This window comes from Cyanistes caeruleus, chromosome 12, assembly GCF_971803275.1.
Source record: "Cyanistes caeruleus chromosome 12, bCyaCae1.hap1.1, whole genome shotgun sequence".
Taxonomy (NCBI): Eukaryota; Metazoa; Chordata; class Aves; order Passeriformes; family Paridae; genus Cyanistes; species Cyanistes caeruleus.
Genome location: NC_141712.1, coordinates 3,202,687 through 3,227,699, shown reverse-complemented (window position 1 = coordinate 3,227,699; position 25,013 = coordinate 3,202,687). Strand labels below are relative to the sequence as shown.

The following is a 25,013-nucleotide window of genomic DNA, read 5'->3' as shown; positions in this document are numbered from 1 at the left end:
CAACACTTCATGTTATTTTCATGCCGGTTTTAATTTTATGAGATACAGATTCCAAATCTCAGGATGAACTTTACACTGCACTCACCATTTATGTAAAACAAACTAAATTCAATTAATGTTCAAAAAAAAAAAAAAAAAGCAGCTAATTCCAAAAGACACAAGCCAGAGCAGCCAGATTGCTTACCCGGGAAAAGCCTGAACAAACAAACCCACTGTGAGGCCAAAAGGCCAGGAAGCTGCCAGAGCCAAGGGCCTCCTGTCACACACACAGAAGGCCCTCTGGCATTCAGTGATACAAATGTGGTGCAAATCTAAAAGTCACTCCACAAGGAAAGGTGTTCCACCTTCACAGTTTCCTGCCACTAACCTGTTCATCCCATCCACCACCCAGCCAGGCTGCCTAGAGTCCAGATGTGAACGCCTTAAACCAAAGCGATTCTGCACGCTCCTCAACACCTGCACAGCAAACCGGCACAGGAGGGCAAGGGAGGCACCTCCTGAGGGCTGCTCAGCGTCCCTCTGTCCCTCTGTCCTCACCACAGCTGGCTCAGGGCTGCAAGAGTGACCAGGCAACAACAATTTGAGTGTGGGACCCAGCTACAAAGCCCTGGCTGGGGAGGATGCGCGGAGCCAGAGCAGCCCAGGACACCACGCTGGCAGGAGAACAGCCGGGGCTTCAGGAGGAGCAGAGAGCCTGAATGGACACTTGAGAGCAGAGATTTGAGAGCACAGGCACTGCTGCAGCAGCAGCAAAGGGAAGGAGTGCCAGGCACAGCCAGCCTGCACCCCCAGGGAACAGCCAGGCCCTTCTGCCCCTCCTGGCACACAGCTCACTAAGTGGAGGTAACAACACAAGTGGGCTAAGACACACGGTGGGAACTCCTCCAAGTAAACTTTTCAGGAGCTGCATAAATAAATAGGTTAAAAAAAACAGTCTGGTATCCTCAGATACTTTTGGGGAGGGTTTTTAAGAGAGCCATCACATTTTTAACTGGGTGTTGATTCTTTATACACTCTTCCAAACTGAAGATGGATTACATCTACAAAACACATCCATTCAAAAATACTAGAAACTGGAATCCACAGGCCAGGGATTAAATACAAAGAACAGTTCTCATTTCAGCAACAAATCTCAGCCTTTGACTTTGACTACAACTTCTCCACTACTCTCATCAATATACCACATCTATTAATATAAAAATTGCCACAGGAATGGCACCTATCTAATATATTCAATCCACCCATGAAGAGAAAACACATCAAATGAAATGTGTGTGGGCTTTTAGAATTTGTTTTCATTTTCAAACAGTTTTGAACGTAAAACTTTTGAGATTAATACAAGAGCTGAAACTATGTTTCAAAAATTAAACTTCTCAGTCAACAAGAGCCACCTTCAAGTAATGCTGACTGGCAGAAAATATGCCTCCACCTCTGACATCAACCAAGTCATTCTGCACCTGGAATTCCTTACCAGCACATCATAAATACTTACAGCATGCAAATGCTTTTATAGGGGTTGACAAGTACTGATTATCTTCACTGCCAGGGCAAACGAGGCTCAGGAGTTTTCCAGACTCACTCCCACAGTTGGCAGGCTGCAGACACAGGACAACAGCCCCAGAGCCTGGGAATGCCAGCAGGGAGAGGATTCTCCTCACCAAACCTGACTGCTTCTGGTCTGGAGCTACAGACCCAGGAAGGAAAACCAGCATTGCCTGCCAAGGCTTTCTAATGCGGTGGGCTGCAGCCTCCAGGAGACCCAGGAACCTCCTGGATGGGTTTTTTAGTTTGGGGCTTTTTTGTCACCCAAGTTGTAAAAATCTCCTACTAGAGGAGGATAGAGGAAAGTCAGAAATAGACCATTATACCAAAATCATTTTAGTTCTTGTTAGCTCATGAATTGCTCACTGGGATTCCTTTTTTGGCTGCTTGCCCAGAACAGTTGGAGGAAAAAAAAAACCATACCAAAACAAAAAAGTAGTCAAGTGAATCCTTAGTGAATCCATGAAGCTCCTGTTGGGAACATTCCTCTCCCAACACCCGTGGGCTCTCTGGGCAGATGGGTACCAGCAGCCCCACTGGAAGTGCCCCAGCTGGGGACCAGAGCTCCCACAACACGCTCCACAGCACCTGTGGGGTTAGCACACCTCAACCACAATCAAACTGAGCACTCCAGCTCTCAACAGAGCTGTTTATTAATCTGGAACCTGTAACCAGTGAAGCAATTACCAACCAAAGCACCGACATCTGTTAAACCAGCAACCTGGTTTTATTAACTCAAAAGACCAATTTCACTGATGATTTATCTACCTATATATAGACCTATTTATAGACAGTCTCTGAATGGATTTATTATGCATTTTGTCATTTTCCTTGAAAATGACACTCCTTAAAGCAATGATAGTAAATAATTTGTGCTGATTTGTGTCTTTTGCTTTTGTACTGAAAAATCCTGTAGAGGCACATGTCTGGTAGGTACCCAAAATGACAAGCAAAGACAAAAAATATGTCCATGCCCTGCCCAAAAATCCCAAATAACCAAAGACTCTGACATGAAAACCATTCAGAAACAGAACTGGGAAAGACTGAAGAACATCAAATTTGGGGAGTTAGGTAAGTACTGAGGCTCCTGCCTGCTCAGCTGTGCACCACCTCACTTCCAACTCTATAAACCTGTGTAATTACACTCCTAAAAGATACAAATGGAATGTAGGTGTCCCTCAGTCAGAATCAGACTTGTCAGCACAGCAAACTGGATTTTTCCAAGGCACAGCCTACAGTCCATCAGGAGACTTTCTGCATTTTGTTTGAAGTGAAACACGTAACACCCCAAACAGCACTAACTCAAGTCTCAGCAACAAGGTATGACAGCAAAAGGAAAAGCTGGTGAAAGGAATGTGTTAAACCAGAGCTTCTTTCAGCCTCGTGTGCCTCCAACAGCATCAAAAATAGATGCCTGTGTCAGATCAGGATCACTGTTTCAATCCTCCCTTGGCAATAGGTGCTTCCATTATCTATTTTGAAAGCAGGACCGGTTCCCCTTTGAAAAGGGAAGGAAAATAATTCCCATTCTTTTGAGAGAGCAGCCTAACAAAGGCCCTGCACACAGCAGAGCAATTCCCATACCTGAGTGTCAGCCAGGGGAGACCCAGGGCTCCATCTCTCCTCTCCCAGAAGGGAGCACCCACCACCAGCCACGGGCACATTCCCCCACCAGAGCTGGCAACTGTGCTAGAATCAGGAAAAAGCTCATGGGACCACACTGAGAGCAAGCATAAGCAGCACAAATTCCTGTAGAAAAGGCACAGCTCTGCCTCCCAGAACAGCTCACCTCCAGAAATCTCTGATCCCACAGGACTGCTCAGGAAGAGACAGATGCCTGTGCACAGGGACAGCCATCCATGGGAAAAACACACTTCCAAACAGAGAAAAACTGCAGGCCAGGGTTTCTACCCAGGGACAGTGAGCTGGCAATTTCTAGAAAATCCAGAGATTAAGTTAACATATTCCTATAAATTATCTTTTTAGGCCACAGATTTCACTTCCTGCTGAAGGGAAGTCAGGAAGGAAAGGCTGAGCTAGATAAATATTCAATTAAGCAAATGTGGGACAGGAATATTACCTGATCAGGCTTATGCACCAGCTACAGCCACCTGAGACAATCCCCAAGTCTGTCTTTGCACCCCAACCCAGCACATCACATCCTCACCTGAAGTCCTAAGCAGAAGCCACCCACACAGGAATTCTTCTTCACCCTGTCACTCCTGATTACTGTACTCAAAAGTAAAAATGTAAATGCAAAATCTAGGATGGTGTTTTCATTTTAAAACTTAGCTGAAAAAACAAGCATTAAGAAAATATTCTCACTTGTGTAGTGAAAACTCCAAAAATCACCATTTCCCAAGTTTATGCAGAAAACCACGGTGAAAGAAATACAATAAAAAACAATAAAAAGCCCCAACATAAACCATCCTACAATCCCATGAGATTACAGCAGGCATTTGAAACCTCTGGGCTCACTTCAGTAATGAACTTCAGCATGTGTTTAGTTGCAGGTCCAGTCAGTGGTGTCTCCCACAGAGTCAGGTAAAAGTTAAACTCCTTGTTACACCATCAATCACAGCTTTCCAGCACAAGCAAATGCTTCCTTTTCAGTAACATTAACTGGGAAGAGATGTTTTCAATACACATCTTAAAATCCATGCTAAAAATTTCTACTAGAACTCATTAAAGGGGTTTAGGAAATCACTTTGAAGAGCTCAGTTACTGCTGAGTCAGTGCACATCAAGAAGCCAGGCAGAAAGCTCTCCGTAGAGCTTTATTATCACCAGCTTAAAATGATTTCTCCATGGACTCCAACACTGCAGAAAATGCTTCCACACCCAGAAAAACAGGAGTAATTCCCACTCTTTGACAAAGTGCATAGAGAAATAAATGAAAGATACTCTTCAACACATCTTTCAACAGTTTGGGTTTTCTTAGGAAGCTTTCATTGTCCTGAACAAATCACACCTTAAACAAGACTTGGAAAGACAAGTGGGAGTAAGAACCCAGGTCAGCACTATTGAGGCATGACATACTGCACACTCTAACACATTATATATAGATATATAAATATATATACAGGACTAAGGAACTGAAGACACTAGATTAATTAGGGATAAATTTATTATTTATTAGGGATAAATTTATCAACTCATACATGGAAAAAGAATCCTAATCACACTCAAAATGATGGGCTCTGGTCTGACCACTATCATTGAGGAAGGTGATTTCAGTGCTACAACTGACTGGTTTTGCTATACATCAGCCTGATACTGAATGGCAGAGTCAGAAGAATAGATGTGAAAGGGAACAGCAGTGTTAGAAAAGCCAGACACATACTTATGCCACTGCATAAATCCATGGTTCACCCACACTTCAAATTTAGTGTGCAGTTGTGGTCTCTTATCACCCTCCCTTAAAGAGGGGCTCACTTGTGTTCCTGAACAGTCTGACCACATACTCAGGAAATCCCAGATGCAGAAAGTCCCAGATGCAGCAAGTTGTTGAGGACAGTTTTAAATTAGTATTGCCCACAAATTCACCCTGCTCTTGCCTTTCCCTATATATCCATTTGTAACCTCCAAAGGAGGTTGAGGTGGATCAGTTTGGAATCCTGAATCAGCCACTTTTACTGTGTCACTCTCTCCACCCCAGCAACCACTGAAAGCAGTGGAACAGTCACAAAAGTGCCACAAGGACACACTGTTTACAACTCCTCTGCAAACAGAAACATTTCCTCATCCCAGCTCAGCTGTTCCCTTTCAGACTTGCAGCCATTCTGCCGCTCCTGCAAACACAGATAGCACATTGCACAAATGCCCCAGGACTTGCACTTCCCAGCACACACACATTTGAATTTTCCCACTGAAATAAATACCCCTAAGCCAAACTGCTTTAAGAGTTTGTGATGCTATACAACTTTAAAACGCCTACTGAAGTTACTCTGAGTTTGGGGTTTTTAATTATTTTAGTAGTGTTAGACAAAAGTAGTATTTCTACACATTTAAAGCTCTTCAATGAAGAAGGAAGCTCTGAGTACAAGAAACATGAGACAGATTATATACAGCAAATCCTGTAAAGCCTGTATGTGATTTTTTTTTTGCCTGTTTGCAGCGAGGATGATGAAAGCTTTCAAAACATTTGGAGTAACTCAACACCAACAATCTTTCCTCACCCAAATTACTATGCTGCTCCTGAATTCTCAACACTTGCCACAGAATTCATCTACAACATTCTCGATACCAGACTACATCAGAACAATGAAAAAGCCCTGTAAATGCACTTTCTTAGCTGCACTAAATGTACTAATTCTAACATATAAATGAAGTGGCAACCACTGGCATGTATTTCCACATGGAAACTATCCTCTTTTTCATTTAATAACTATTACCATAAACACTCCTTTGTGACTGAAATTAAAACCTAATCCAGTATTTACTGATATTTATTCTCTTCGGTACAGAGCAGGAGTTTATCTTAATGCTCTCCCAACTCATTCATTGAAAGTCTCCTACTTGACAAGTATTAAGTATTCTGAAATGATATTAATTTCTTTTCCAAAAATAGGAAACGAGTCCATATCAGAAAAACTGACATCAGCACATCCCCTCAGTGCCACGGGGCTTTTGCTGTCTGTGCACACAGAGATTCTGTCTCCACAGCACAGCTCCTGTCCCAGGAACAGCCTTTCCAAATGCTTTATGGGCTCACTGTATTTGAGCAGCAGTAAATTCATCAACTGAACAGCTGGAGTTTTGCCCAGGAAAACAAACTATATTCTACACTGAAGAGAGGGACACGATGATTACGCCTTTCATATCCCTCTCATGTTGAAAATTATGGAATTACCAGAAAACTGTAATCATGAAAATGTTAAACTAAGGAGAATGTATTTTTACAGCAAATGAACATAATTATGTTTACCATATTTGGGCCCAAAGCTGGCTGGCAATTCAGTCTGTATACAGGCAGCAGTATCTGATTCACTGTCACAGGATATGAATAAACCAGAGCAATCCAGTGTGAATTACAGTCTCTCTCCCATAACAAAACCAAACATTAGTGTGTACATAATACTACACAAGCATAATACTACTGTAAATAGCAATTCCATAAATAGTAGTAGATGAGTAGTTTTCACTTTAATTCTAAAAACTCTTCTTGAACTAGACCTCTGTAACAGGAGACTTGCAGAACAGTCAAAATGCTTTATTTCTAACAAACCCATGGTTTGTAATATATTATCTTATGTAGAACTAATCTCTGCAGCTGATGAAGGAACAGTGGTGACAAGTAATTTGAGATCATAAAGATTAGCAAAGTAGAAGCAGTAGCATGCATACTTCATAACCTTCCCTCATTTTTTCTGATCAAAAAAAGCTGCTTGTGTGTCCTGGGCACATAATTCACCTCCTCACTAAGGCCAGAATTTTTCAAGCTTAATTAAATATAGATGGGATTTTTAAAATAGCCTTAACTCATCTTGCATAGCTGGGGCCAAAAGAGGCTTAGTTATAAGATCAAATATAGCACCCTTCCAGTTTATAAATCTCTAATACAAATTCCAAGGAAAAGACAGAGCACAAACCTGCCACCTGTAACATCTCCTCAAGACCACCCAAAGCTTAGTGCCCATCTACTTGTTCTGCTTTACACAGCAGACAACTGAAAAAAATCCCTCCCTGAGCTGCTCAGTCTACTGCAAATGCTGAGACACAAACATGGGGGACAAAGGGGGACAAGGGGGGGACAAAGGGATCCTCCTCCTGCCCATCACCCAGACTCCAGATTCCAGTGCCCTCCATTAGCTGCCCCAGTAATCCCACCTGCTATTTCAGTCCACACAATAATTTGCTGCCTTTCATCCACACAATGTAAATGCCAAAATAAGCCACAGGTCAACATCAAAAAGCTGCAGGCTGAGGAACTCTGCAGCAACCTTGGGTCTCCTCCACCCACTCCCTACACAGAAAGCTGTAAGAAATCTCTCTCTTCAAAAACAATTAGTTACCTGGGCTTTACATTTGATACGTTTTTCCTATGAAGACTAGCTTGATTAAATCTATTTTCTTTTTACTAAGAAAGACAAGTATTTTAATATTTTACCAATTGTTTTGCTGCTCCTTTCCAAACAGAGTTAACATTCTTAAAAATGAAGTTTAACTTCTTTCAACACAAATAAATTTACACATTTGGTAAATCAAGCTGGTGTAGATGCTACCAAGGAGTATAAATAACTCTTTGCTAACAAATGCATACACAGAATTCTGTTGGTGCTCTCCTTCCTCCTGGCTCGAAGCTGCTGCATTAACTATACAGCAGGGAAAGGCACACAGCAGTCAGAATGATGTGCACAGAAATACTGATGGCTACAGCTGATGGAATGTGATTTCTTCCCTTCAAAAAAATTGCCTTGTTCTTAGGTTAAAAATTATTCACCAAAGAACTCTCAAATATTTCCCAATAAAAACATCAGCAGTTAAATAATTATCAGTCCTAATCTACAACATAAAAAATACAGTCACACCACTTTACCATGTCCTGAAATTAAAAGTACTGATAGTTTTATATAAACAACTAAGCCCTCAATCATGGGCATGACTTGTCACCAGGTTATGTGCCAAATATTTCTGCACTGAGTTGTGCAAGAACTCTTTTGTGCAGCAGAGGATACAATGGGATATTTATGCTGGTATAATGCATTTTGAAAGAGAAACAAATGTAATGCTTTAATCCATAAAACAAATTAACACAATGGGATTGATCTATTCAGTAGAAATATAACATCCAGAGGCAAACCTGGAGATTTAAACTTTCATTATTTGTTAGATCTTTCTGAAAGCTCAGGTGTGCTCCCCTGAAGTACCAAGTCCCAACGTTGCACACACACAAGTGGAAGATCCCAAGCCCACACCTAACCAAGTACATGCTATGGCATCTCTCCATACTCCTTTAGAGGGCTGGATTTTCTTCACAAACACAAAGACAGGAGAGAAACATTTAAAATTTTAAGTGGCATCTTCTGATGTGTCAATTATACTTAAAATTTATTAGCAACATGAAAGACTAAGCTTCAATTAAATGATATTTAGGTAACTCGAGCCATGCTGACACTCCTTCCCAGCAACTTTTATTGACAAAGGGCTTTTCTGCTGCATTAACAGTGACACAGTAAAGTTCTGCCAGCCAGGAGACATTGCAAAGATGCCAAATACATTTAAGCAATGTCTCAATACCAGCTGATGCATCTCCCATGGATTTGGCCATTCCAAACACACTTCCCCAGGATCAGGTTTAGAGAAAGCGACCTTTTCAGCACCAGGACTGGTTGTGCCGGCGCCAGGACCCCCCCTGTGGTACCAAGCACTGCCCATGACTAAGCTGGCACCAGCAAGGAGAAGGCTACAATGCACAAGGCTCAGCATCAGGGCAATTCCTCACCCTGGCAATTCCTATTGTGTTTATTACTACAAACTCCCCCAGGCACCATTTTTAGCCACTGCTGGATTTCCTCCCTTCTCCCATCCCCCAGCCAGGCTCCAAACCTTGAAGTAACCTTGTTCTGTTCCCCCCCCAGAGACAGCTCCATGCCTGAAACATAACCTCTAATCTTATTTTCTATTTCTAGCATACAATTCACGACCCTTATCCCAATTTTTTAAATTAAATATCCTCCACACTGCACACTCTGCTTCCGACAGTCAGGACTGTGCATGGAGTATGTCAGAATTTATAGCCATATGTTTCTTGTTGAGGACAACTTAACATTACTTTTAAGAGCATTAGAAACAATGTATTTATACAATATAAGTTTAAAGCTTTCTCTGAAAAAGATATTAAACGCTACTGTCAGTATTCTGCTGCAATGAAACAGCTTAATTTGTTGGAAGGTTTATCTAAAGACCTTAAAATACAACAGATCTGCACTTCAGGGCAGTTTGCAATGCAGAGCATTAACTTCCAGCAATTATTCATACTTGAGAAACTATCTATGGACTTTAAGTTAAAGTCTTACAAATTACAGGGGTTTGTTACAAAGCAAATCTCATCTGACACCATCTGTTTATGAGACCTTTGCTTAAATTTGTTTGGGTTTTTGCAATGACAAAAAAAAAAGTCATTTGTTTGCCATTGATTCTGTAACATTTGTTAAACAAAGCCAATTAAAAGTGGCACACTGGACCAGACACCCACCTAGGCCACAATGGCAGCAGTCAAATCTCCACTTTTAACTAATGCCCACTATTCATAACCCTCTTTTCTGTTTTTACCAATTATACCTGATCTGTGTAGTTGCTAGGGCAAATGTTTTTCCATGACCAAATTCTCCCACAAAAGCACTTTGATACAGAACAGCTCCCAGAGGAATGAAAAAAGGTTCTTCTGTCTCCCAAGTGCTGAAAAACAAGAAGTTTCCAGGATGCATCCCAAGCCTGGAGGCTGCAGCCTGACATGGCCAGGCACTCTTGGAGCTGCCAAGAGCTACAAGCACGTCTGGGTTTTCATCAAGCACTCTGAGCCCACCCCAAAATGAGGGATTTTGGTCCCAAAAAGCATCCCAGGAGCAGGAGGGAGCGCAGGGCACAGCTGAGCTTGGTCTGTGCTCACCCTGCACAGAGCTGGGCCGAGCTGGTCCTGCCCCTTAGGGAACTCACTGACACTGAGGGGAGAAAGGGAATTCCCATGGACCTCAAAATATTCATAAAACACCAAGACTGAAGCAAATCTTTCAAAACAAGGCCAACAATACTGATACAACTTGATTAAACATCTAGCCAGCCTAGATGCTAAGAGCAAAGAAATTGCCTCAAGTACTTCCCAAAATTACCTTCTAAATTATATTTCAGACATAATCAGTTACAGGACAACTTGTCCACAGAAGCAAAATTAAGAAAGGAATAATCCTTGAACCATGACATAAGGTGTTATGACACAATATGTTGATTTATTTACATATGTACCTTATCAATGCACTTGACAATTAATATGGGTTGTTTCACACCAGTTTGCATAGGCAGTTCTAGTAAATATCATCAGTTTGTTCTACTTCTCTCTCCCACTCCTTCAGCTTCCAACCTATTCTCAGCAGGGCATAATTTGAATTTCTCACCAGCTCCCCACAAACTGAACAGTGTAAGTGGGAGGACAGCCTCCAGAAATTAAGAATAAAAGTAGACAAGTGAACACATACCAGACTAGAGAAAACCAAGAGTGAGAACTTTTTAAGGGAGCAGAGCTGGATTTTGGAATGGACTGAAAAACAACAGAGAAATTGGGAAGTCAAGAGTCACCTCATTAACATATTTATCCAACACTGGGTATCATGAAACAAAAGTTATCAACAACAGGAACAGCACCCCCAGGAGCAGCCCATGAGATTCATTCCTAGATGACTCCTGGGGGATAACAATACTTTCTTTCCTTTTTTTAAAAAAAATAGATAAAATTACACTATGAACATAAAGAAATACAAGTCAGGACTACCTCATCCCTCAGCAAAAACATTATATTGTACACCCATATTTTTAATGGTAACTTCATTGAGTCTTAAGGGTCAACATTTGAAAACTTCTCTACCCCACCTCAAAATGAGGACTTCAAGCATCTTAAAAAACCTCACTGAGATTCTCATGTCAATGAATGACAGCCACAAAAATTTATCATGCCACTAGGAAAATATGTGAAAATATGTTTTCAAAAGGTTACTGTTAGTCAAACGGAAAAAGAGTGTCACAACAGCACTGTCCAATAACCCAACTACTTCAAAATATTGACTTAATTAAGCATTTTATGAACACCACAGTAATAAAATGTATAATTTAAAGAAATAATAAAATATTGTTTGTCAGTATAAATATAAGTTAATTCTCCCAGAGTCTCTGCCTTTACTATGAAAGGTACTGAAGCAATTCTAAGTCCTCATCAAGGACAGCATTAAAGTCTTTAATTTTTCAGCACTGTTTCCACTCCCATCTTCCATAAACTTGTGGGAACACGGCATAGGTGGCTTCATTTGTGCTAAGAATATTCTTCATTAGTCATAAAAATGAAGCCCAAGTTGTACCAGAGTGAATCCATACGTGACACCATTTAAAAATCATTACTTCATAGGGAAAGGGCTCCTGGAGCACAGTCACTGATGCAGGCTGGAGCTGCATGCTGATCTGTGCCTTCATTTCCAATAAAGCGTGCAATGCACATTCAACCAAGTCAAAACAACCCTTTCACATGCAATCATTTATAGGAAACATTCAAATTATTAATGAGTGCATGAAAAGCTTTGAAGCTCACTGAAAATTTAGCTATTTTAAAAATATTTCTGAAAGAAAAGCTGAGAATTATTTTTTGAAAAATCAGCTTTTCCCTTGGAGCACTCCAGCATCACCAGGTAAGTGAGGAAGGGCTGGCAGCAGTGCTGTTATCACCGCTGTCCCTGCTGGAGGGAGCTGAAATGGAAACTGAGCACCAGAGTGCCTGATGGCTTCTTTGATATTTAGCAACACAGTCATTAAACTAATGTTTAAAAATTAATTTAACAATTCAATTGAAATGAGTAAGCACATTAATATGATCTACAAGGATACCAGTGTGATCTGGTAAACACTGTATTATCACTGTGCCCTGTGACTCTGCTACCTGCCACCAGCTTCCCCAGCACACCTGGCTGAGCTCCCCTGCCAGGACAGCCTGGAACCTGCTGGGAGGACACTGCAGGTCCACCACCCTCCAGAAACACAGCAGCAATCTTGTCTGAACACAGTCCTCAGGTAAGACATCCCCACATACTCACTGCTTCCAGCTTCCTCCAGCCCCAGTGGAACCATCATACAGCACTTATGGCTCAGCCAAGCTGATTTTGGACAGAACTCAATGCCCACACTCTTCCATAATCAATATCATGGAAACAACTTCCACAATGGCTCTGGAGAAGGTAAGTGAAACTTATATTTATGAAAAAAATTCTCCTTGCATCTGCTTTAAGATAAGGAGCACAGTAACAGAGCCCAGGGAACAATGAAGTGGCTGGGAAGAACCCTGCTGCTAGACCTTGACATCTCAGGCTTGAACTTCCACTGCAGTTCTTATTATGCTCTCTATTTAATGCCCCTTCTTCCACATTTTTTCCCCATTAGGCAGGCTCTGACAAAAACCTGAACTTGTGTATCCTGTGCCCCTGAATTAGTGGTGGCAGCAGAAAGTGCCAATGGCTACAGCACCACCAAACAAAACAGCAAATGCTTCTGCAGGAGGATTTCCATCCACTCCTGTTCCCCACACTGCTAGATGGGAAAGCACAGGGAAATGTCTTCCTACCCTACCAAAACTCCTTCCCTCTACAGCTCTGTAAGGATTTTGCTCTGCTTTTACAATTATTCTGTCAGGCAATTACAGTATCTATATTCTACCTAAGTCCACAACTGTATCTGTGGAAACCTCTCAGGGAACACTAGAATGCATAAACACAGGGATGCCACATTTATTTTCTGCATTTCTATCATAACATCAAGTCTGTCGTTTTTTGCAAATTTTGAACACTAAAAACATATCCTGCTGTCTTGCTTCCAATTCAGCAACACTGGTCCATCTTCAATTTCTTTTCCCTACTTTTAGATTAACTCCAGCCAGCTTAAACCCCCCAGTATTAGACAAGCATCCTTACTACACACTGAGGTATTTATAGATTTGGTTTTATCCACAGCAATACAAAAAAAGGATTTCCTGCATGTACCTAGCAATGCCTGTAACATTCACACTACACAATGCACGTTCTCCCTACTGAGGGAGTCGAATTTCAATGAGACATTTTCACAAAATTTCAAGTCTAGAAATAAATAAAATAATTACCTTCCTTCAAAGCATCCAGTAACACTCTGCAGCTGGAGCAGGCCATACCACTTTGTGCATTTATTTTATTAGGAACAATGTGTTCTAAAGACAGAACTGGGACTAACCACAATCACAGTATTATTGGATACATCAAGGGGTTTTATCCTCTGCTACCACTTGTGCATTTCCATGAAGCAAGGAGAGCTGAAGCAGTGCTTTAGCTGCCTCAGGGACGCTAACTCGCACCAAAATGAGTAACAACAACAGGAAATCTTTTGCATTTTCAGCACAGCAGATTCCTCTCCCCATCTTTCTGCTAACATTCCAATCCTCACTGTGCAACACATACAATCAGGAGAGTTTTATATGGGAATTGAAGTCCAAAGCAGGGGGAAAAAAAAGTTAAACTAAAAGTAAAAACAAAAAAAAAAAAACACAGGAGAAAAGGAGAGTGACTGGATTCAGCAGCATAAAAAACGAGATGACTCTGTGCCTGGCAATGAAACTGATGGGCTTTTTACAGCATACCAATATAAAAATATTTAAAATTAAGATGAAACTATATTTTAGGGCTCTCAAATGATACCAGTGAAGCACCCTGCTGCTTTCTGAGTTGCTGCATACCTATCAGCAAATCACTGTAAATAGCAGAGTCACTTGTAAAATGGAACCTTAGCTACTCTTACAGCTAATGTTTTATTCTGTCTGAAACAGAAAATTATTCCATGGACTGCTTTTCATATTTTTCAGGTGATTATGCTGTTATTTCTTTGCCTCTGTAGTTGAAACATACACTCTGTATAGGAGTCATTTCTCTGTCCACACTTTGGTCAAAACAATGAATTTTTATTAGTCAAAACTGACACTTACTTGCTACTAATAAAAATTATTTCAATGTTATATTAAGCAATCACTACTAGTAAGTAGCTAGAAGATAACTACTCAAGAAAAAGCATCAATTAAAAAATCTTGTGGCACTGACATTTTTACCTCATACCAATGTTGTAAATACCTGACTTATCCTGAATTCATAGAATGGTTTGGGTTGGAAAAACCTTAAAGCCCATCTCATCCCACCCCTGCCATGTGTAGGGACACCTTGCACTATTCCAGTTATCCTTGGTTATTCCAAGGGCTCATCCAACACAGCCTTGGATATTTCCAGGGATGGGGCAGCCACAGCTTCTCTGGGCACTCTGTGCCAGGGCCTGCCCACCCCACAATTTCCTACCAATATTTAATATACATCCCTCAGCAAAGGCCATTCTCCCCTGTCATATCACTACATGCTCTTGTGAAAAGTGACAGATTTAAGCTTGTTTCTCATAGAGGAAAGGGGTTTTTTACCTAATGTTTGTAATTCAGGAGATTACATTGAATAGTCTCAATTACTTACTGAGTTCATGACTGTGAGCAGCTGCTTTGCTATGTTTCTTACGACAGTCTCCTCGTATTTAACAAAACCCAACTTTTTGATCAAAGAAAACAAAAAAAGGAGAGGCACTGCAATGTAAGTGAAGTAAGCCACAAGTACCTGCCTCAGCCTTCAGCTAACCACAGCTCCAGGATGGGGCAGTATCTTCCAGAAGAACATGAAGCAGCACTTTTAGGTAAAAAGTCATTTCACCAGTGAAAACAAAAGCCAGTTTTTCCCTTTACATCAAATACAAAGCATCACTTTTGAAGTATTAGTCCTTTAAATGCTGGCTCTTACCAAAGAGGAACACAACATCTGACCTGCTGTGCTGGAATACCGCACAGTTAAGACAAAGTTACACCTGAGGACACACACTGATATATTTAAGTCATATTGGCAAGTGTTTCCCTCCTTTGAGGGTTATTCTACAGCTGCAATTACCATTCCCTGCTTTTTTTTTCAGATTTTGTTAAGTGGGTGCCTGAGATCTCCAGGTTTGGACTGTTTCAGACAGAAACCCACCAACCTTTGGTGAAAACAGTCCCTGCCTGTGACAGTGTAAGGGCAGGGAAAGCCAGTGAACTACAGCACTTCAGTCAATGGTGTGAAGTAAAAAGAAATTTTAAAAAACCCCTCAACACAAATCCTTAGCAACAGCTAAATAAGGGATTTTAAGTCCACTAAGGCAACAGTGCTCTGAGGCACGATGAGGTTTTTCACATGCTGCCGAGCATAATAATCAATATTCACACAGAACTACTTGCATTTTTGCCTCAAGTCTACTGTTCCAAATTATACCAGTTTAACTTTGCTCACATTAGAATTCATTTTACAGAAAAATATTTAGCATAGACACAGCACACAAGATGCCCTGCCTTCATATTATAATTTATTCTTCAACACACTGAACATCTGAATCAAAACACAGCACACCTTCCTAGGAACACTCGTGATTATGAAGACTGGATCACTTACAAAGCTTTAAGTTAAAGGAAAAGGAGCATTATTATGTAGTGCAGAAAATTTTGTAAACTATACTTACTCTTGTTTTTCTTGGTCTTCCATTTCATGTGCAGTGAAATACAATCACACAGCAGAGAGGAAAACTCATGCTCCAGATCAGAATATATCAAATAGCACATATGCAAAGAAGACACAATATATTACCTCCCTGAAACCACAAGAATTTTTGGAAAGAAGTTGCCTCATCTGTGCTACAACAATTTCAGAACAAAATTCAGACACAACTTTTTAGCAGAAAGCAACTGACTGAAATACCTTATTTTCTCCTGTTTCAGAACACGACTTAAAATACCAGTAACAACATATTACATCAGACAGAGAAAAGCACCCACCAGCTGCAATGTGAAGCTGAAAACAAGCCCATAAAAATGTGAATGTCTCAGGAAAAGGAAAAAACTACAACATCAAGCCAAACATTGTCAGTCATATAAAACCAGCAGTAGTCTTCTTCAGCTCTCACACTGCACAAAGTTAAAGGCCATGAAGTCCTTGCAAGTGAAACACAGCAAAAGAAGCTGAAACACAAGAGAAGGCAGTCTAGACAGACATTTCCATCAATAATCCCCCTAAGTGCAAGGGAATAATGAATAAGGGGTAAGGGTAGAGGAGCTTGAAGAACAGCAACACGCCAACCTACAGACACATCCTCAGAACCTGACTTGAGAAGCTTCATTTAAAAATCACTGCAAATTGTCACAACCTCCCCCATCAATGCACTGCACAAGCAGCAAACTGCAGCTGTTTAACAAGAAATTAATCTTATAGATTGTACTTTAAAGCCAGGGGAGCTCCTCAGCCTTGCCCTTTGCTGCCCTGAGCCACAGCAAATCCCACACTGTGTTTGTTCACCCAACACATCTGAGCACACAACACCCTTCAGAAATGTGCCCTAACACACAGAACCACCTGGCTCCTCCTGACACCCGAGTCTGTGCCTGTGATCTGACAGGGACCTGATGGTCACTGTGACATGGAAAAGGAGGGCACACACAGAAGAGCTCTCATCTTCTAACCCTTGTTCAGCAGAAGCACAAGTACAGAGCAAAACATGGTCTGTTACTCATTTGTCCGACTGCATCAGACAATCCAATCAAACCTCCTACAACCCAACCATTCCAGAAGCTAAGACTGGAAAAAAAACCCCAAACAAACTCTTTTCCTGCTGCATCTTCAAAGGAAGAAAATGCACTCTACCCAAAAAACATTGCCCTAAATCTTGTGTGTCAACTACAGATTTAACCTATCATACCAATTCACCACCACAAAAATGTAACATTCCTATACAAAAACAAAAAATGTATCATTAGTGGTTTTCAACAGATTTCATATCCAGAAACATTTGCAGAGCAATGGATTCACTTACCCAGTCAAAGAACTTTTCTAACCACTAAACACCAAGCAACAGATTTACTTCAAAATAGCACGGATCAGACGTACCACTTTGCCACAAGGAAAAAACTCCAAGTGCACTTGACCAGAGACTGCCAAACCAGACCATGTACTGTCCCACAACCCAGCACTGGTCTTAAAACTGAAATAGTCATTTATGTGAAAGACAACACTTAAATTAGGGTTGATAACCTGGGTCTGTACTGTATCTTTGCTAAGAAGAAGGTGTGAATAAGTGTGTGGTAAATTCACAGGCAAATTTTATATAAAATTTGTTACTTATCAAAGTTGTTTTATAATACCTGCCTGAAACTTTAAAATGTTTACTCCTCTTTGGGCCTGGAATGAGGTCAAAGTGTTGAATTCAACATCACAATCTGCTGCCCTGGAAATTATTGCAATGTTTACACAAAGAAGTTTATGATTAGATCTAATAGGATTGCTAAAAAAAAAAAAAATGTTTTCATTCTCCTTCTGAAAGCAATACAAGACAGACAGAAAGACTCTTTTGAGTAGGGACATTTCCAACATTTCAATACAGGACCAAGCATATTCCCAGAAGCAGAATGTTGCTATAACACGCTCTGTTTTCCAGGGTTTCGTTCTAACAATTGGCATTTCCTTCCAGAACTCCATAAAATTTTCATCAGCATAAAACAAAAATAAGCCACAGAATTAGAAGTTCACGTACACTTCCATTATTTTAGGAAATTTAATTTTTAGTTTAGTTAATTTTTAGTTTACCCTGCTCTTTTATACATAAACTTCAGCAGCTTCTCTTCAAAAACAGCCAAAACAAGTGTAACACTACCAAAGCCTTAACCTCATTTCTATCAGAAGATGTGCAACTATTTACACTGGTGGAAGGACAATTTATTTGTACTGCACTCTGAGTTACTAAAGTATGCCAAGTTTGCTCTCTGTACATAAAGAATGTCCAAGGACCCACTCACACCTCTGCTCTCCTGCCAACAACAGCACTCTTGGTTTCATCTGCATCACACACAACTGAACTCAGTAAAACAAAATTCTGACCATTACCAAGTTTCTGCATTCTCTTTTTTTGTTTAGTAAATTAAAGGTTTCAGTTTTTCCTAAAGAATACATGCATATTTAGCAGAAGACAAATTTTTCATCACAATATTAAAGTTTTTGATTGCATCACTTGCTTGCAAATGCTCATCTCTTATAGCAAAAAGGGTTGATCTTATTACCTTAATATTTAAATATTTGCAAGCTGTGTTGCTCAGCCAAGAAACCACAAACACTTAACCATGTCTTTGGTAAGAGGCTAAATAAAGTTTATTCTGCAGCTCACAAATATACACTGATGAAGCAGGATTCTGTAACAACAGCTTTGCACAGTTTTAGTTAACACTACTCTGCACCAGCTGGCCTTAACTCCTGCTGGGACCAAGAACTGCAGACCACTAAACACAAGAAGAATTGTGTTTCTACCCCCTCCCATCAAGAGTCTTCTCTCCTCATGATCTTTCCATCTCTTACAAAACACGGAGGCCTCTAACAAGTGATGAACACCTGCATTCATTTTTACCTGCATTTGACAAACATGGTTTATTCTGAGCATTTGCAAATGACAAACTCATCCTACACTGAAGTTCCCCTGAAGAAGAACACACAGAACTGGAAGAATAGCATTTTTAGGTACCCTCCTCCTCCTTCCACATAATACAATACCATCTGGTGCAAGGCTTGCAAATAGCATTTGAGAAATATTTTTAAATACTCACCAGAAAGAGGTTTCCTCAAATCTTTTGGTCTGGCACAGAATTACATTTACCCATTGTGATCCTTCCCCTGTGATTCCCCAGTCTTTTACTGCACCTGTGAGGATGCAGACATGAGAAGAGTCTTTCAAGAAGAGGAGTGTCTCTGTGTGCATCCTTCCCAGGCACTACAGCTCTCTCTGCTTTTCAGCAGTTTTGTTACAAGATCATATAAGAAGAGTATCTGGATTCTTCAGGATAAGATTGCCAGCTTCAAATATTTTTAAAGAACTTTAAAAAATAATACCTTGTACTTAGACTCTTAGAAAAAGATCTCCAGATTTTCCTGGAATGTGAGCTGCAGAGGTGCTTTATCTTTCTCCAGGGAAGTTCTTGTGCTCGGACTCTAAGTGTTCCCATGTACACAGCCAACTTCTGTAATATGTACAGAAGAGCAGGAAGTTCAACTTTCATTAAAAAACACCTAGGAACATCGCTCCTGGTATGAGACAAATCACATGGACACACTTTGAAGGATCTAGTTTTACCCCAGCAAATGCAGAGGAATTCCCAACACCATCCAGAAACTCACAAACATACCAGGTATGACAGTCAGGTCATACTTGGGAAACTAAAAACACTCTGTTACTGACAGGATTAGAGATAAATGTCATTGGTAGACAACCCTCACATGAATGAATCACACTAGAGATGGCTGTGGAGAAATGGAAAAAAAGCACCGTCCCTTCCTCCTGCTCTTCTCCTACCCTCTCCTCTACAACTCATTCTATACACTGCTTTACAGTTCCCAAAATGTCTTAAAATAAAGCATTAAAGAAATAAAGTCCAATATTATTATTTCTATCAAGGGAAACAAACTTTCTCTTACATTCAGAAGCTGTTTAGGTAGAGGAGATTTATTCTGTTCCCAGATTGCAGAGTACGCGACACAGAGTCCAAGGAATTTTCTATAATTGGACAGTACCATTTAAATGTCAACTTTGAGTGCACAACTAAACAAGAGTCACACCTAAAATACTGTTATTAAACAGTCAGTTGACATGTTCCCTTACAGCATTCTAACCAGCACAGAGGTAGTAGCAGGAAAGAACAAAAATAGAATATCTCAACACGAGGAGCGACCGACAGGGTGGTGGAAGACTTTCCCTGCTGAAATTTTCCAAAGAATCTTGTGCAATTTGCACAATTGTCTTGTGCAATGCTGTTGTACAGAAATGCTTATCACAAAATGTTAATGCCTAACAAGTACCCCACTGTAATATGACTCAATAAAGCAAAACAGAGTCACGTCAACCCCAAACCCCCCAGCCACTTGAAAAAGCAGAAAACTGTTAGGAAAGCAGCAACAAAAGCCCACAAAGAAGGATCAGTGAAAATCTAGCTAGCCTAAACCAGAAAATACTCATCAGATATTTTAGAGAGAAAATGTTACTAAAAATATAAGCAGGAATTGGTCACAATTTAGAGAGGTATTGTAAAGATATAATAAAAATAATTCCCAAGGCATTGCTTTGTCTGATGTGACCCTGAGAGTAAAACACGGGCAGTTACTCTACAGCAAAAATTATTTTTAAAATTTTTGGTTTGTTTTTTAACTAATACAGCAAAAAAAATCTATCTACCAGTGCTATCGTGTTCTCCTACGAGGACTTTCCTTAGAAGGAAGAATATTTATTTCCTTAGTGAAAATGGTTCTTCAAAGCCAAGTCCTAGAATATCACACTTCCAACTTCAGTTGGATAAGCTGCCGTATGTTATCACCAGACTGAAGCCAATTTGCCATCGATGGAATGCAGGATCACAGCTGGGAAAATGCCTGACGTGCTGCACAGCCTCTCAAAGATGCCTGAAAGCCTCACAGAGCCTCTGCTACTCCCACCTCTGACCCACCCATGCACTCAGACATCCCAGGACTCCCCCAGCTGTACCTGGAGTCCTTTGCATTCCCCTTTTCTGTCATTCTTCAAAGCCTGACCAGCATTTCTAAACCTTCTATTCTGTTTTTTCTCACACTCACTCCTTTTTTCTTTTACTCCAAAGCGCTCCAGCCTGAATCCCTGGAAGTCGGTTTGCCGCATGCAAAGCTTGTGACCTCAACAGAACCACACAGATCAAGTCCCCAAAATTTATCCTAAGTAACCAACACACTAATTCATTAATTACAGCAGGGTAAGACATGATTGATATTCCAAGACCACAGTTCTCAAAACAATTTGTCTTGTCACAGTAGAGCTCTTCAAAGTGAAACACACCTCATTACCACCAAAATTATAATTTTGAAGTTTCATTTAAAAAAAACTTTTTTCTCTTCTGGTTTTAAACACCATTTTGACAAAATTCAAGGACTGGACTAAACCAGTTTATCCACAGAACACTACAAGACTGGAATCCTATCAGACCAAATTGGCAACTAACCTGGCAAAGCAGAATTTGTAATGGAATGTGTCCTACTCTCCCACACAGACCTTAAGGGTCTCTTTGATGGCTGAAAGAACAAATGTCTAAACAGCTCCTGATGTAAAATTGTCTTGAGGTACATAAAGAGCAGAAGAGAAGAAACACAAAGCCAGAAGTGCAACAGGCACAACTTCAAGCTTCTTCTCAGGGAGTTTGAACCCATCTTTAGCATATTCTCCTTAATTTTCAAAATATTTCTTCATCCTACAAGCCAGAATTCAGATTTTACAGATATCTAGACACAGGACCTCCTATGGTTTAAATCCACAGTCCCCATTAAGTTTCCAGCACATACAAAATCCAAACAGAACCTGGAATGTGCCATGGCCCAGGAGCATGGGATTGCCTGCAGCATGTCACCATCACTTGCTGTCCAAAGGCTTGGGAAGGGTATCCAGAGCCATCACCGAGCTCTAGGAGGAGCAGAGCAATTGCAACACAGATTTTTGTCAAGGGCAGCAGCGCCAGCCCCAGCACAATGCCCTGTGATGAGGTTACCCATGCTGCTGGAAATGTCATCTTTCATGTATGATATAAATGCCTTCTGTAGCTACTAACAATACCCTGGCATTGTCTGCAACACGTAGGGTGTTCCACTGGCTAACACCCAATTCCAGTAATAATATTCTGTCTACCTACAACCACAAGAAAATACTCATTCTCAGCCTCAACTGGTCCTGCAGCACAACAGCAAGCTCCTGAGAGCTGCCACACTCCAGCAACTTCTGCATCTCCCCGTGCAGTTATCTGTCTGCACTGATCAGACACTTCTCCAAAACTCTAGAAACACCTTGAGATTACTGGGAATAAAGGAGCTCTTTTCATACAGCACAATTAGTCATATCAGCAGTGAAAGCTATTTTGAGCAGCACCCATTAATCACTATCATTAGCAGGATTTCTGGTGTACCAGCATTCATTGTACCAAGAACAAGTCTTTTCCTATTACAGTACTACCACATAAACAAAAGCAGCAGCACAATTTCTCTTGACATAACCCTGTTTTGAGTAAAGCAAGTGGCAGTAAAATGACTGTCAGTGTCAGGTTTAAAGAAAAAGCTTACTTAGGACAGAAAAATACAATTGTTTTGCTGCAAAGAAAATCCAGCCATCATTTGTATGCTGGGGGAGAAGTGGTGTTGAAAAATAATAAATAGTGGGAAGAAATGGGGAATAGAGATCTCAAGCTGGAGACTGCACACCCTCAAAAAAAACAAGATGCCAGTGACCAAATCCAAGCTGATGCCCAAGAAGCAGAAGAAACCTAGACTTCACTTTTAAATGTCAGTAGCCTATATCTGCCTTATTATATTTTATGAGGGATTATTTACCTGTTAGCCACATTTCAGAGTCTCAGAACAGCTTTCAACTAGAAAAATATTCCCTGCACACATTATTTCTAGTTTCCTAACCACCCTGAGTAACTCCTGATGCAGAATGAGGAAGGCCAGCAGAAGCATTCTTGCCTTACACCGACCGAGGAACACGTACATTTGACCTGAAACACACCTTCACCACAACCACAGATTAAATACTTAGAAAGTTCTGCTGGGAAGGAAAGAACAGAAAATACAGGAAGAAAGAAAAACCTCCTGCAAGTCTTGGAACTCGGAAAACTTGCCATTCTTTACAGAAGGGTCCAGCTTTATCTTCTGGAGAAACATTGCCTGGTAGAAGACTCGAGCCAAGTGCAAAATGATGTTGGTGCCCACGATACACAAACAGCACCTGTGCACACATCAAAATGGGCCAACACTGCTGATCCCATGAGCTGCACACCAAAACCTTCATATGGCCAGGAGCCACACAACACACACCACACACCTCAGAGAGGTGAGGGAAGGGGAGCTTCAGCCGCCTGTGCCCACAGAACACAAAATCAGTTCCTCAAGAGCACCACTACCTCTTTGCAGACAGCACTGGGCTGAGGAAAACAGAAACATCCAGCAACAACCGCCTTAAAATGCACAAGCTGTAGATTTGAGATTGTCCAACAGCCACCCCAGCAGTTAGAGATGCAGTGCCATTTTGGGAACCGAGCCCCAGCCTTGTGCCAGCTGCGTGTGCCTCCGAAGGCACCGCATGAGCCACTCCAGCACCGAGCTTATTGCAGCCACGCACCACTGAGGTATGGCTCTCCACAACACCCAGACACCTGTGCCTCTATAAAAACAGCAATGATAACAATAACGGCCAATTTATACCTGTATCAGGGTTTATAATCTCACATCAAACAAACAAATAAGACCTTCTGACTGCTTTCAAGGTCCTAAGCCGACATTCACCCGACAAGTACATACCTCTACCATTTCCTCTCCGCTCAAACGGATAAAACCCCTCAAGCAGGGACAAGCAAGGGAACATTAGTAAAGTTTTAAGCTACAGCCCAAAATGCGTTATCCTCTTCTGCTGGCAGCTACCATATGCACACAACATAAGGCTCGGCAACAACAAGCGGCACTTGCAGCTCGCATCAGGTGAACAATCTGTACGCAGCCCCTGCAGCGCCCGGGGACTCTGCTGCCCGCAGGCCCCGGGCCGGGGGCGCGGAGGGGCCCGGGAGCCCCGAGCCCGGCCGGGCTTTGGGCGGCGCCGCTGCCGCCCTGCCCGGGGAGCTCCGGCCGGCGCCGCCCGGGAGAGGCCGCGCGGCGGGGCCGCCCCAGCGCCGGGGGCCGGCGGGGCCGGGCCGGGCGGGCGCCCCGGGTCACCGCGGAGCAGGAAGGTGCGCAGGAATTCCCGCAGGCGCAGTCCCGGCCCCGCCGCGCTGCCCGGGCTGCCCGCACACGGGTCACGGTGGGGGGAGGGCGACCGCAGCCCCGACACCGCCCCGGGCTGCCCCCGACACCGCCCCGGGCTGCCCCCGCCGCACGGCCGGCACGGCCCGGCCCCGCCGGGGCACCGCGGCCACGGTCCCGGGCACCGCCGCCTCGCCTCCCCCCGGCCGGGGCCCCCCCCTCTCCCCGGCCCCGGCCCCGGCCCCCGCCGGCGCCTCCCGAGCGGCCCAGGGGCTGCCCCGGGCGCTGCCGCCTCTGCGCCGCGTCCCCCCGGTGCCGCGGGCGCTGCCAGCCCGGTGCCCGCACGGCCGGGCCCGCGGGCCGCGCTGAGGGGCGGGGGCCGGGCCGGGCCGGGCCGCGGGGCTCGGCGGGGACGGCGCGGAGCTCACTCACCTGCCCGCGACAGCCCCGGGCCCCGCGCCGAGCGCTCCGGAAACGGCGGCGGCTCCGCCGGGGCCGGGGAGGGGCCGGAGAGGGGCGGGCGGAGCCGCGAGTGACAGCGGGAAGGGGCGGCGGGAGCGGCGGGCGGCGCCGACAGCGGCTGCGGCGAGCAGGGGACGGCAGGGAGCAGCCAGGGAATGGCAGGGAATGGCAGGGGACAGCAGGGAGCGGCAGGGGACGACAGGAGAGCAAAGGGAATGGCAGGGGAACGGCAGGGAATGGCAGCGGCGGGGTCCGGGCGGGGGGCACGGAGCGCCCGGGACCGGCCCGAAGTGAGGGGCGAAGAGCTTGAGGGGCGGCCTGGCGGCACAAAAAGGGAGAATGGGATGAATTAGTGAATATTTTATATGAGCTTAAAATTGTGAGGGCTCTCGCTCGGGTGTTTTGGGGTCAG

At 42.8% G+C, this 25,013-nt stretch overlaps 1 protein-coding gene across 3 annotated transcripts in view; it reads right to left on the bottom strand.

The window, feature by feature from the left end:
• GARRE1 (granule associated Rac and RHOG effector 1) overlaps positions 1 to 24,761 on the bottom strand; it is a 55,531-nt gene extending 30,770 nt beyond the window's left edge. The window contains exons 1-2 of one of the 3 annotated variants that reach the window (XM_086847792.1): positions 19,235 to 19,365; positions 18,952 to 19,045 (exon numbers count right to left, since the gene is read on the bottom strand). The gene's annotated coding sequence lies outside the window, so the exon portion shown is untranslated. Of the gene's footprint in view, positions 1 to 18,951; positions 19,046 to 19,234; positions 19,366 to 23,704; positions 23,953 to 24,571 lie in introns of those variants that run through there. The other 2 variants (XM_086847791.1, XM_023934887.2) reach the window with 2 other exon arrangements.
• Positions 24,762 to 25,013: the final 252 nt, after the last annotated feature.